Source organism: Tursiops truncatus, chromosome 8 (genome assembly GCF_011762595.2).
Source record: "Tursiops truncatus isolate mTurTru1 chromosome 8, mTurTru1.mat.Y, whole genome shotgun sequence".
NCBI classification, from domain to species: Eukaryota; Metazoa; Chordata; class Mammalia; order Artiodactyla; family Delphinidae; genus Tursiops; species Tursiops truncatus.
This window is the reverse complement of record NC_047041.1, coordinates 43668501-43681250: the sequence shown is the minus strand read 5'-3', so window position 1 is coordinate 43681250 and position 12750 is coordinate 43668501. Positions and strand designations below refer to the sequence as shown.

The 12750-nt window shown below is 38.9% G+C and overlaps 1 protein-coding gene and 1 long non-coding RNA gene across 5 annotated transcripts in view; one reads left to right on the top strand and one right to left on the bottom strand.

Moving 5' to 3' along the window:
- Positions 1 to 12750, bottom strand: part of GRM5 (glutamate metabotropic receptor 5) — a 533478-nt gene that overhangs the window by 210411 nt on the left and 310317 nt on the right. The gene's annotated exons all lie outside the window — the stretch shown is intronic.
- Positions 1 to 12750, top strand: part of LOC109552342 (uncharacterized) — a 265244-nt gene that overhangs the window by 209383 nt on the left and 43111 nt on the right. For both annotated transcript variants that reach the window (XR_012333377.1, XR_012333376.1), the window contains one exon: positions 4574 to 4648. This is a non-coding gene — a long non-coding RNA (uncharacterized lncRNA). The remainder of the gene's footprint in view (positions 1 to 4573; positions 4649 to 12750) is intronic.

Genomic DNA, 12750 nt, shown 5'->3' with positions numbered 1-12750 from the left:
CAAACCAAGCCCAGTTAGGAGTTTTGAGTCCAAAGTAAAAGGCTGGGCAAAGGACAGTAAAGTTGCAGCTACCCCTATGAGCCCCTTTTCATAGCTGTATTTTCTCACATCCTGGTTCTTTGCTTTCTCCCGTAAGAAATGGGATAATAATTAATAATAATTACCATTAAAATAACAATACAACAATTAGAGTCCAATAATACAACATCTAACATTTATGAACTCTTACTGTGTTCTGGCTAAGGTCCTAATAACTTCCTATACATCACCTCATTAACCTTTATAATAATCTGAGTATACCAGTCAGCCCCTTTGGGCTGCTATTCCAAAATACCATGGACTGAGTGGCTTAAACAACTAACATTTATTTCTCATGGCCTGGAGCCTGGGAAGTCCAAGATCAAGTCGCCAGCAGATTCTGTATCTGGTGAGGGGCTGTTTCCTGGTGTCTAGACGGCTGTCTTCTTATGCCCTTACATGGCTGTTCCGTAGTGCGTGCACAGAAAGAGGGAGGGGGAGGGGGGAGGGAGATGGGGGTGAGGGAGAGGAAGGGCACTCTTTTAGAAGGGCACTAATCCCATGATGGGGAATCTACCTTCATGACATAATCTCATTTTAAGTACTTCCCAAAGGCCCCACCTCCAAATACTACCATATCGGGACCTCAACATATGAATTTGGATTGTGGGTGTGTGTGTGGGGCAGGGCACACAAGCATTCAGCCCATAGAAATATCCATTTTAAGGAAACTGTTGGTAAAAGCACTTAAGGACCTGGCCTCAGGTCACATGATAAGCAAGGGGCCTGATTTTAAATTCAGAACTTATTCTCTACCGAGCCTACACTTTTATACACAGAGCATCAATAAATGTCTTCTCTACATAGAGCATCAGACCCAGGACAGGGACCATCACATATTCCTCTCCCAAAGAAAGCTGCTTCTGGTAGAAAGAGAAGCCCAGAGTATAAGAGGAATTGAACATTTTGAAAATTATTTTCTCATCCCTGAGGCTGTTCGGAAAGATTTAATAGGCCTACGAGAAAAAGTGAATGCATGACTCTGCCTGACCCTTTTGTTCTCCTTCCATTCCTTCCTTTCTTGCCCTTATTTAGTCTGTAGCAAAGGCATGGAACTAGTGTATTTGCAAAGTGCTGCTCTTGAAGCTGGGGATGCAAAAGTGAACAAGACAGACACAACGCCTTGCTTTCGTAGGACTTTTTTTCTTCTTATCTCTGCTTTTTCTATTCTCTCCTAATTACTTTTTCTCAACCTACCGAAGGAAGAAACCAATTATTTATAATTTAGTAAACACTGTATACCCTAGGTCAGTGGAATGCATATGTGGTCTCGCTTCCTTTTGTTTACATAAATCTCTTCCTCTCTTTGTTTTCTTATTTTCACATTTTCTTTTCAGGACTTATTTATTCTCCCAATTTCTAGCATCAGCATACATTTATTACAAAATACGATTCCATATCCAATGTCCAAGAGGCTCGAATCTTGTTATAAATACCTAAGAAACTATATATATATATTATAGGTAAGACAGATAACACGATTGCCACCCACATCCTAAAAGAAGTCTGGGGCTCACCTTCCACATGTGTCCAGAGTAGGGTTTGGATGAGATCAATGGTTGTTGTCTCTCCTGGCTGCCCATCACAATCACCTGGGAAGGTCTGAAGACACATCAGAGCTTGAGCCCCACTCCCAGGGATGCTTCCTTAATTGATCAAGTGTGGGACCTGGGGATTGGTATTTTGTGAAATTTCCCCAGGGGATTTTAATGGTAGTCAGTGTAGACAACCACTGGACTGGAGGATTTCTTTTGGTCCTTTATCGTTTTAACACTCAGTCACCCCTAAATGTAACCTTTATAAAAAAAGATGCTAAAAGTATTACTGTGTGGCAGGCTCAGATTTCATCTCCACACCCCTAATTTGGTTAATCAGCTTTTGTGGTGAGGATTTGCCCCCAGTGTAGTGAAGGTTTTGACGTGGAGTTAGGTGATGCTGCCTAAAGAGAGCAGGGGTATTTTTCTCCTCCTTGCTGCCACTCATCATCTACTGCAGTAGCTTTTCTCTCTGCCTCCTGCTAATCTCAGCTCCAATCCATCCTCTGTACACTGCCAAGAAAGATTAATCTTTCACAGTCCAATCTGATCATATCACTCCTCTGTATGTCACTCCCCTTCAATAATTGCTGTTTTCCTCAGGATCAAGTGCAAACTCCTGGGGTATGTCACACAAGAAACTGCCTTCGTCTCCCAACTTACATTCACATGCATACACTCTACATATTTCAGTCGTATTAAACCAGTAATAACCAGTCTTTTATAGCACTTACTACATGTCTAAACTAAAGGTTTTTACATACATTAATTGATTAAAGACTCACAACAACCCTATGAGTTAGTTAGATACCATTGTTCTCCATTTTATCCACGAAGAAACCAAGACTCAGAGAGGTTCAGTAACCTCCTAAAGTCAAACAGCTTGAATTTCATGGACTTGGGATTCAAACTCTGACGCTTTGAGCCCAAATTCTGCACTTCGTGACCACTATGTTATTACCTCTCTCACATTTCTTATTAAAGTTCATTTGTTGTTCTGTTTTGAAAGTTCATCTTTCACAAGATCATCAGATATTGATTAATATCTTTGAACCTTTAAGATTCAGCTAAAGTGTTTTCTCTTTTAGAAACAGTCTCTAAGCCCTCACACTTCACTCTGCCTTAGTACCTCTCTGCTGCTATCCAGGCACCGGTCTCAACATCTCTATCCTGGCATTTATTGTACTATAGTGTAATTTTTATGTATCTCCCTCAAAGTGGAGTGAAATACAATTTGTGAAATCCTGGAGGGCAGGGGAGGTGTCTTCCATCTGTGTATTGCTATCATCCACCACAGTGGAGACTAAAGTCCTGACAGGGGGTGTTTTTGTAGAGTAGCCATATAATTTATCATCCAACCCAGGACATTTTTGAGGGTGAAATGGGGCACTATTAACAGCTGTCCAGGGATTAGCAGGTATAAACCTGGATGTATAGTTACCTTATTTTTAAAACTGCTAAGGTAATTTCCCCTATGTCTTAATGTCAAATTCTCTCAGACAGAATACCGAAATTGATCTACCTTCAAGTAAATCCTTTTATTTTGCAAGAAAGGTTGTACCAGTTCTCGAAGGTACAAATGCTTTTAATTCTACAACATCTATATTTTTTCTGACCTACCTTTTTTTTTTGCCTCACTGTGAGGCATTCGGGATCTTCCCCAAACAGGGATTGAACCCACTCCCTGTACAATGGAAGCCAGGAGTCTTAACCACTGGACTACCAGGGAAGTCCCTATACTTTTTCTAATAGCTAAGTTTAAATCAAAATTTAGTAGTCATTTATAGAATTGGTGTCTCATTAAAGGACATGCTATTTAGTTAGTGGTGACAAATCATTGGTGTTGTTAAGAGAAAGTTCATGAAATTGGTGATCTTACAGTAAAGATAATTGCTGATTGACTTGGTATACAGATTGCAGTGTTTGACGATTAATGAAGTTGAACCCTCTCTCTCTCTTATTCCTGCTAGATGACATCCAAGGAATAATTCTGCATCTCTCTGTGTACCTCTTTTCTGAGTCCCTCGACGGGAACACCAGTGGATAATCTGACTGGTCCTAGCTTAGTCATTCATAATATGGTCACTGGTACTTGAATGTCTGGGGTTGACTCCTAGTTCTGCTACCTGTTAGCTGTGTAATCTTGGGAAAATTATTTAATGTGCCTGAGTTTCCTCATCTATAAAATATTAGTAGTACCTACCTCGTATAGTTATTATGTTAAGTTAATATCTCAAAACACTTAGATCAGTGCCTGCCATTTGGTAGGTTATATATAAGTATGTGTAGATAAATGGGCAGTGTCCTTGCGACTATAAAGGCCATGCACATGTGTGAGGCCCTGTTCATTTCTCTATCATATTAGAGGGTACTAGTTGGCTAAGCCAACCAACCTGCCCACCCCCAACTACTTGGCTTCCCTCATATAGGACACCTACCCATGTCTTTCCCTCTGCATCTGGATGAGAATGCTGGCTATTACTTCACATTTCTATAGTGTGGGGCCTCTGGTTGGTGATGCAGTCATGAGGTTTTGATTCAAGCTGAGGAATAAGGAGGACATTTAGGTCTCAAACTCCAGCTGTACATCAGTCATGCTATGGGCCATGACCCAATTAATATAACATGGTACTTTTCTTCTTTGTGTGTAAGTCTTCAGCATTCTTTGCAGAGGAAGAACGTTTGTCAGTAGGGGATTTGAACATTCTTTGTGCCTTCAAACAACCTCCATATATATTTGAAACTGTACTCCTTTACTGAGTTGGTAAGAGGAGGCCGAAGAGCATTAAGCTATGGTGGATCAATGCAAAGGAAGTAGCGTAACTGGGCACAACTGCTTACCCACATGTGGAGCAAAGTGAGAGCATCTCCTTGATATGATCTAAAAGATTGAATGAGAAAGGGAATAGCATGAGATTCAGACCTATTTAATGATTTTTCTTTGTATCAATCTCTTGTAGACATCTCACGTTTGGGGAAAGGTTGGATGGGGGAAGGAGGCAAAGAAATGGTGTAAACACTAAAGACTTTGAGATGTGAGTATTGGATTTTAACTCTGTCTCTGCTATTTAACATGTGATCTTTCAAATTGTTTTTCTTTTCTGAGCTTGTCTTCATCTGTAAATGTGTAAGACCACCTCCACCACAAGGATTAGTGACCATCACATTAGACAATGTATGTGAAAGATCCTCCCACACATAGCCTTGTACACTGAGGATGTTCAGGGCTGAGTAAATGACTTATTCTTTCTAAAGTTATTTAAAGAGTTTCATGGGAAAAGTGACTTTAGCTCCCAAATTTTAGGAGTGATAGAGACTGGCTTTCCTGGCTCTACTGTGTATCACACCTGGACACTTTAGAGACATCACCTGGTTAACCACGCATAAAATCTCACTTGCTTATTAAAAAACAGAAAACAGAGGGAGGGAGATGCAACAGGGAAGACATATGGGAACATATGTTTATGTATGACTGATTCACTTTGTTATAAAGCAGAAACTAACACACCATTGTAAAGCAATTATACCCCAATAAAGATGTTAAAAAAAAAAAAACAAAACAGAAAACATTTACCAAGATCCCAATATGAAGCAGATACAATGGTAGGAGCTGCTTTATGCAAATGAATGATAGAATAGTTGCCCTCAAAATGTCTAATGGGAGAGGCAAGTAAACAGAAAATTATGGTACCATATTTTATCAATTCTAGTTTCCATGATTTTTTTTTTACATTTTTGTGAAATGTGACTTACATTTGATAGCACCTTGTACATGATAAACATGGTAAATACTGTTTTGGAAATAAGTCTAGGCTGCTCTGGGAAGGGTAGGAGAGATTAGACATCAGAGAAAGCTTCCCAAAGGAGAAGATGCTTAGTTATGTGGAGGGATAAGTGAGTGGACTAAGGAAGGAGAAAGCAAGGAAGAGAGTGGCATGTGCAAAGACACAATCAGATTAGTAATCATGTTCAGGGCCCCGTGAAGTGTTCTGTGTAGCAGTAGCATGGGGGAGAATGAAGAAGGAATTGATCATGAGGTTAATGGTTAGTTGGAGATCAGGTCATATAGAGTCAGGTTAATTGATCTGGACTTTATCTGATGAGCAATAAGGAATCTTTTAAGCAGGGTCTGACAAGCTTGGATTTGCAAATATTGATAGATTTCCCTGGACTGCTGGCCTGAAAGAAAGTAGGCAGTGACAGTAAGGACCAGAATGAGGAAGGGCGTTCTTGGAAATGGAATTCAAACCCAGTTGTCTGGGGTGAGGTTACCAAGGAAGTGTTCTGGAAAGGAAGCTACCTAAGTGTCATGCTGACTGGTCAGAGCAGAAACCAGCATGTGCTGGGTTATTTGCCTAACCAACCTAAGTCAACAGAGGCTATATTTCCATGACCACTTCTAAGCAAGTGTGTGCTCCTGGCAGCATCGCCATATGCCCTGGGGGGAAATTTAAAGGGGCTTTGAATGTGTGAATGCCCCGTTATATCTGAGTGTCTGAAAATCTCTCTCTTCAAACATGCACTGTACAAATGGCATCTGCTCTCAAATAGGAAACAACTGTGCCACTGGCGTTGGCAGGACGAAGTTCGAAAGAAAGCAAGTAACAAGTCTGCTGCCTACCAAGCTGCCTCTTCCAGCTTCTCGCTAAAGGCCCCTTCGGTTCTCTCTCCTCTACCAACCAGAGGGAAAGTGCTGCATACTCGCATTCACAACTCCAAACATTTCAAATTAAACTGCCCCAGGAGTTGAATTACCTCAGCTAATGTTTCTCAGCATTGTGGCACTCCTCAATCAAGAGGTTTCAAACAAGATTCCCTAAAGACAGGCATTGTTCCTTCATCTGTTCAAAAATAAAGCACTTGCAAAGTGTTCACCACAGAAAGTGTTGTTTGGTTTCATAAAAATGGTGGCTGGGAAGAACATATTGGCAAAAAAATAGAAAAAAAAAGAAAGGTCTGGAGAAGAAGAGTTTCCAGCACATCCCTAAGAAAATTTTATTGAAGCCCTTTTATTTTTAGGGCCTGAAAGAAACTTTGCTGAGCAACTGACCATGTTGCCTGGGACTGGATTCCTCAAGAGCCCAGGGAAGCAGTAATAGCAGGACATGAATTCCCAACAACCTGGGATCAAATCATGGCTCTGTCACTTACTACTTGTAGCATCCTAGACTAGTCACTAAAGATCCTCAGAATTCATTTTCTCTGCCCTCACAGAATAAGTGTGGATGAAAATACAGCATATTATTATAAATCGCTTTGCAAAATATAATGAGGTATTTGACTCTAAAGGATCAAAGTTATTTGCTAAAAACTTGAAGAAAGCAGTCTTTTTTTGGCCCCTAGTCCATTAATTAATTCAAAAATATCATTGAAATTATATTTGCTGGACGGAGACTAGATGGCAGAGTAGAAGGATGTGAGCTCACACCCTTCTTACAAAAACACCAAAATCACAACTAACTGCTGAACAACCATCGAAAAAAAAAAAACAGAACACAACAAAACGCTGGAACCTACCAAAAGAGATATCCTACAACCAAAGATAAAGAAGAAACCACAACACTTTGGTAGGAGGGGCACAACTGCAATAAAATCAAATCCCATACCAGCTGGGTGGATGCGCCACAAACCAGAAGATTTATACCACAGAAATTCTCCCATAGGATTGAAGTTCTGAGCCACAAATCAGTTTCCCCAGCCTGGGGGTCTGGCAATGGGAGGAGGAACCCCCAGAGAATCTGGCTTTGAAGGCCAGTGGGGTTTGACCACAGGAATTCCACAGGACTGGAAGAAACAGAAACTCCACTCTTGGAGGGTGCACATAAGGTCTCATACACACCAGGACCCAGGAAAAAAAGCAGTGATCTCATAAGAGCCTAGGCCTGCTGGAGGGTATTGGAGGGTCTCCTGCAGAGGCAGGGGGAAGCTGTGGCTCACTGCAGGGACAAAGACACTGGCAGTGGTAGTTCTGGGGAGTAATCATTGGCATGAGCCCTCCTGGAGGCCACCATTTTCTCACCAAGACCTAGCCCCACCCAACAGCCTATAGGCACCAATGCTGGAAGCCAGGCCAAACAACCAACAGGGCAGAAACACAGCCCCATCCATCAGCAGATAGGCCACTTAAAGTCTTCCTGAGCACACAGCTGATGGGTAAACACAACCCTTGACACGGCCCTGCCCATCAGATGGACAAGACTCAGCTCCACCCACTAGTGGGCAGGAACCAGTCCCTTCCACCAGGAAGCCTGCATAAGCCTCTTAGATAGTCTCATCCACTAGGGGGCAGATAGCAGAAGCAAGAAGAACTACAACCCTGCAGCTTATGGAATGGAAACCAAAATCACAGAAAATCAGACAAAATGAAATGGCAGAGGAATATGTCCTAGACGAGGGAACAAGATAAAACCCCAGAAGAACAACTAAGTGAAGTGGAGATAGGCAAACTACATGGAACAGTATTCAGAGTAATGATAGTAAAGATGATCCAATATCTCAGACAAAGAATGGAGGCACAGATTGAGAAGATACAAGAAATGTTTAACAAAGACCTAGAAGAACTAAAGGACAAACAGAGATTAACAATACAATAATTGAAATAAAAAATACACTAGAAGGAATCAATACCAGAATAACTGAGGCAGTAAAAGGGATAAATGATCTGGAAGAATGGTGGGAATAACTACCATGGAACAGAATAAAGTAAAAAGAATGAAATGAGGACAGCCTAAGAGACCTCTGGGACAACATTAAACACACCAACATTCACATTATAGGGGTCCAAGAAGGAGAAGAGAGAGAGAAAGGACCTGAGAGAGATAATAGCTGAAAACTTCCCTAACATGGGAAAGGAAACAGTCAGCCAAGTCCAGGAAGTGCAGAGTCCTATACAGGATGAACCCAAGGAGGAACATGCCAAGACACATAGTAATAAAACTGACAAAAATTAAAGACAAAGAAAAGGTATTAAAAGCAACAAGAGAAAAGCAACAAATAACATACAATGGAATTCCCATAAGGTTATCAGCTGATTTCTCAGCAGAAATTCTCCAGGCCAGAAGGGAGTGGCATGATATATTTAAAGTGATGAAAGGGAAGAGCCTACAACCAAGAACACTCTGCCCAGCAAGGCTCTCGTTCAGATTCGACAGATCAAAAGCTTTATAGACAAGCAAAAGCTAAGAGAATCCAGCACCACCAGACCAACTTTGCAACAAATGCTAGAGGAACTTCTCTAGGTGGAAAAGAACAGGCCACAACTAGAAACAAGAAAATTAAAAATGGAAAAGCTCACTGGTAAAGTCAAACATACAGTAAAGGTAGGAAATCATCCATACACAAATATGATATCAAACCCAGCAATTGTGAGAAGAGGAGAGTACAAATGCAGGATATTGGAAATGCACTTGAAATTAAAACACCAGCCACTTAAAATAATCTTGTTTATGTATAGACTGCTTTATCAAAACCTCATGGTAATGGCAAACCAAAAATCTACAATAGATACACACACAAAAAAGAAAATGCAATCCAAACACAACACTGTTAGTGATCAAATAACAAGAGAACAAAAGAGGAAGGGAAGAAAAAAGACCTACAAAAACAAATCCAAAACAATTAACAATATGGCAGTAAGAATATACTTACTGATAATTACCTTAAACATAAATGGGTTAAATGCTCCAACCAAAAGACACAGACAAGCTGAATGGATACAAAAACAAGACCTCTCTATATGCTGTCTACAGGAGACCCACTACAGATCTAGGGAAGCATACAGACTAAAAGTGAGGGGATGAAAAAAGATATTTGATGCAAATGGAAATCAAAAGAAAGCTAGAGTAGCAATACTCATATCAGAAAAAAAAATAGACTTAAAATAAAGACTGTTACAAGAGACAAAGAAAGACACTAATAATGATCAAGTGATCAAACCAAGAAGATATAACAATTGTGAATATATATGCACCCAACATAGGAGCACCTCAGTGTATAAGGCAAATGCTAACAGCCATAAAAGGAGAAATAGACAATAATAGGGAAATAATAGTGAGGGACTCTAACACCCCACTTTTATCAAGGGACAGATTATCCAGACAGAAAATTAATAAGGAAACAAAGGCTTTAAATGGCACATTAGATAAGATGAACTTAATTGATATTTATAGAGCATTCCATCCCAAAGCAGTAGAATACACATTCTTCTCATGTGCACATGGAACATTCTCCAGGATTGATCATATGCTGGGCCACAAAGCAAGCCTCAGTAAATTTAAGAGAATTTAAAGCATATCAATCATCTTTTCTGACCACAATACTATGAGATTAGAAATCAACTACAAGGAAAAAAATGTAAAAAACACAAACAAACACGTGGTGGCTAAACAGTATGCTACTAAACAACCAATGGATCACTGAAGAAATCAAAGAGGAAATCAAAAAATACCTAGAGACAAATGAAAATGAAAGCACAACAATTCAAAACCTATGGGATTCAGCAAAAGCAGTTCTAAAAGGGAAATTTATAGCAATACAGTCTTACCTCAGGAAACAAGAAAAATCTCAAATGAAACAACCTAACCTTATACCTAAAGCAACTAGAGAAAGAACAAACAAAACCCAAAGTTAGTAGAAGGAAAGAAATCATAAGATCAGAGCAGAAATAAATAAAATAGAGATGAAGAAAACAATAGAAAATATCAATGACACTAAAAGCAGGTTCTTTGAAAAGATAAACAGAATTGATAAACATTTAGGCAAACTCGTCAAGAAAAAAAGGGAGAGGGTTCAAATCAGTTAAACTAGAAATAAGAAGTTACAAATGACACCACAGAAATACAAAGGATCATAAGAGACTACTACAAGCAACTATATGCCAATAAAATGGACAACCTAGAAGAAATGGACAAATTCTTAGAAAGGTACAACCTTCCAAGACTGAACGAGGAAGAAATAGAATGTAGAACAGGCCAATAACAAAAAATATATGAACAGGCCAATCACAAAGTACTGAAATTGAAACTGTGATTTAAAATCTTCCAACAAACAAAAGTCCAGGACCAGATGGCTTCATAGGCATTCTATCAAACATTTAGAGAAGAGTTAACACCTATCCTTGTGAAACTATTCAAAAAGTTGCAGAGGAAGGAACACTCCCAGTCTCTTCTACGAGGCCACCATCATCCTGATACAAAAACCAGACAAAGATACCACACACAAAAAATTACACACCAATATCACTGATGAACATAGACACAAAAATACTCAATAAAATGCTAGCAAACCAAATCCAACAATACATTAAAATGATCATATACCATGATCAAGTGGGATTTATCCCAGGGATAGAAGGATTTTTCAATATCCACAAATTAATCAGTGTGATACACCACATCAACAAATTGAAGAATAAAAACTATATGATCATCTCAATAAATGCAGAAAAATCTTTTGAAAAAATCCAACACCCATTTATGATAAAAACTCTCCAGAAAGTGGGCATAGAGGGAACATACCTCAACAAAATTAAGGACATATATGACAACCTACAGCTAGCATCACATTCAATGGGGAAAAGCTGAAGCTCCTGTAAGATTAGGAACATGACCAGGATGTTCACTTTCGCCAATTTTATTCAACATAGTTTTGGAATTCCTAGCTTTGGCAATCAGAGAAGAAAAGAAATAAAAGGAATTCAAATTGGAAAAGAAGAAGTAAAACTGTCACTTTTTGCAGATGACATGATACTATACGTAGAAAATCTTAAAGATGCTACCAGAAAACTAATAGCGCTCATCAATGAATTTGGTAAAGTTGCAGGATACAAAATTAATACATAGAAATTGCTTGCATTCCTATACACTAACATGGAAAGATCAGAGAAATTATGGAAACAATCCCATTTACCATTGTATCAAAAAGAATAAAATACCTAGGAATAAACCTACCTAAGGAGGCAAAAGACCTGTACTCAGAAAACTATAAGATACTGATGAAAGAAATCAAAGATGACATAAGCAGATTGAGAGATATACTATGTTTTTGGATTGAAAGAATCAATATTGTCAAAATGACTATACTACCCAAGGCAATCTACAGATTCAGTGCATAACTCATAACTCCTTCATAACTCCCTATGAAGTTACCAATGGAATTTTTCACAGAACCAAAACAAAAAAAACTTAAATTTTTATGGAGACACAAAAGACCTGGAACAGCCAAAGCAATCTTGAGAAAAAAACGGAGCTGGAGGAATCAGGCTCCCTGACTTCAGACTATACTGCAAAGCTACAGTTATCAAAACAGTATGGTATCAACACAAAAACAGAAATGTAGATCAATATAACAGGATAGAAAGCCCAGAAATAAACCCACACGCCTATGGTCAGTTAATCTATGACAAAGCAGCCAAGACTAAACAATGGAGAAAAGACAGTCTCTTCAATAAATGGTGTTGGGATAACTGTAAAAAAATGTAATTAGAAGATTCTTTAACACTATACACAAAAACAAACTTAAAATGGATTAAAGACCTAAATGTAAGACTGGATACTATAAAACTCTTAGAGGAAAATGTAGGGAGAACACTCTTTGTCATAAATCATAGCAATATATTTTTCGATCTGTCTCCTAGAATAATGGAAATAAAAACAAAAATAAACAAATGGGACCTAATTAAACTCAAATGCTTTCTCACAGCCGAGGAAACCATAAACAAAACAAAAAGACAACCCACAGAATGGGAGAAAATATTTGCAAACGATGCCACTGACAAGGGATTAATCTCCAAAATTTACAAACAGTTCATGCAGCTCAATATTAAAAAAAAAAAAAACCCAATCAAAAAATGAGCAGAAGACCTAAATAGACATTTCTAGAAAGAAGATATACAGATGACCAAGAGGCACATGAAAAGATGCTCAACATCACTAATTATTAGAGAAATGCAAATCAAAACTACAATGAGATATCACTTCACACCAGTCAGAATGACTATCATCAAAAAGTTTACAAACAATAAATGCTGAAGAGGGTGTGCAGAAAAGGGAATCCTCTTGCCCTGTTGGTGGGAATGTAAATTGGTACAGCCACTATGGAGAACAGTATGGAGGTTCCTTAAAAAACTAAAAATAGAACT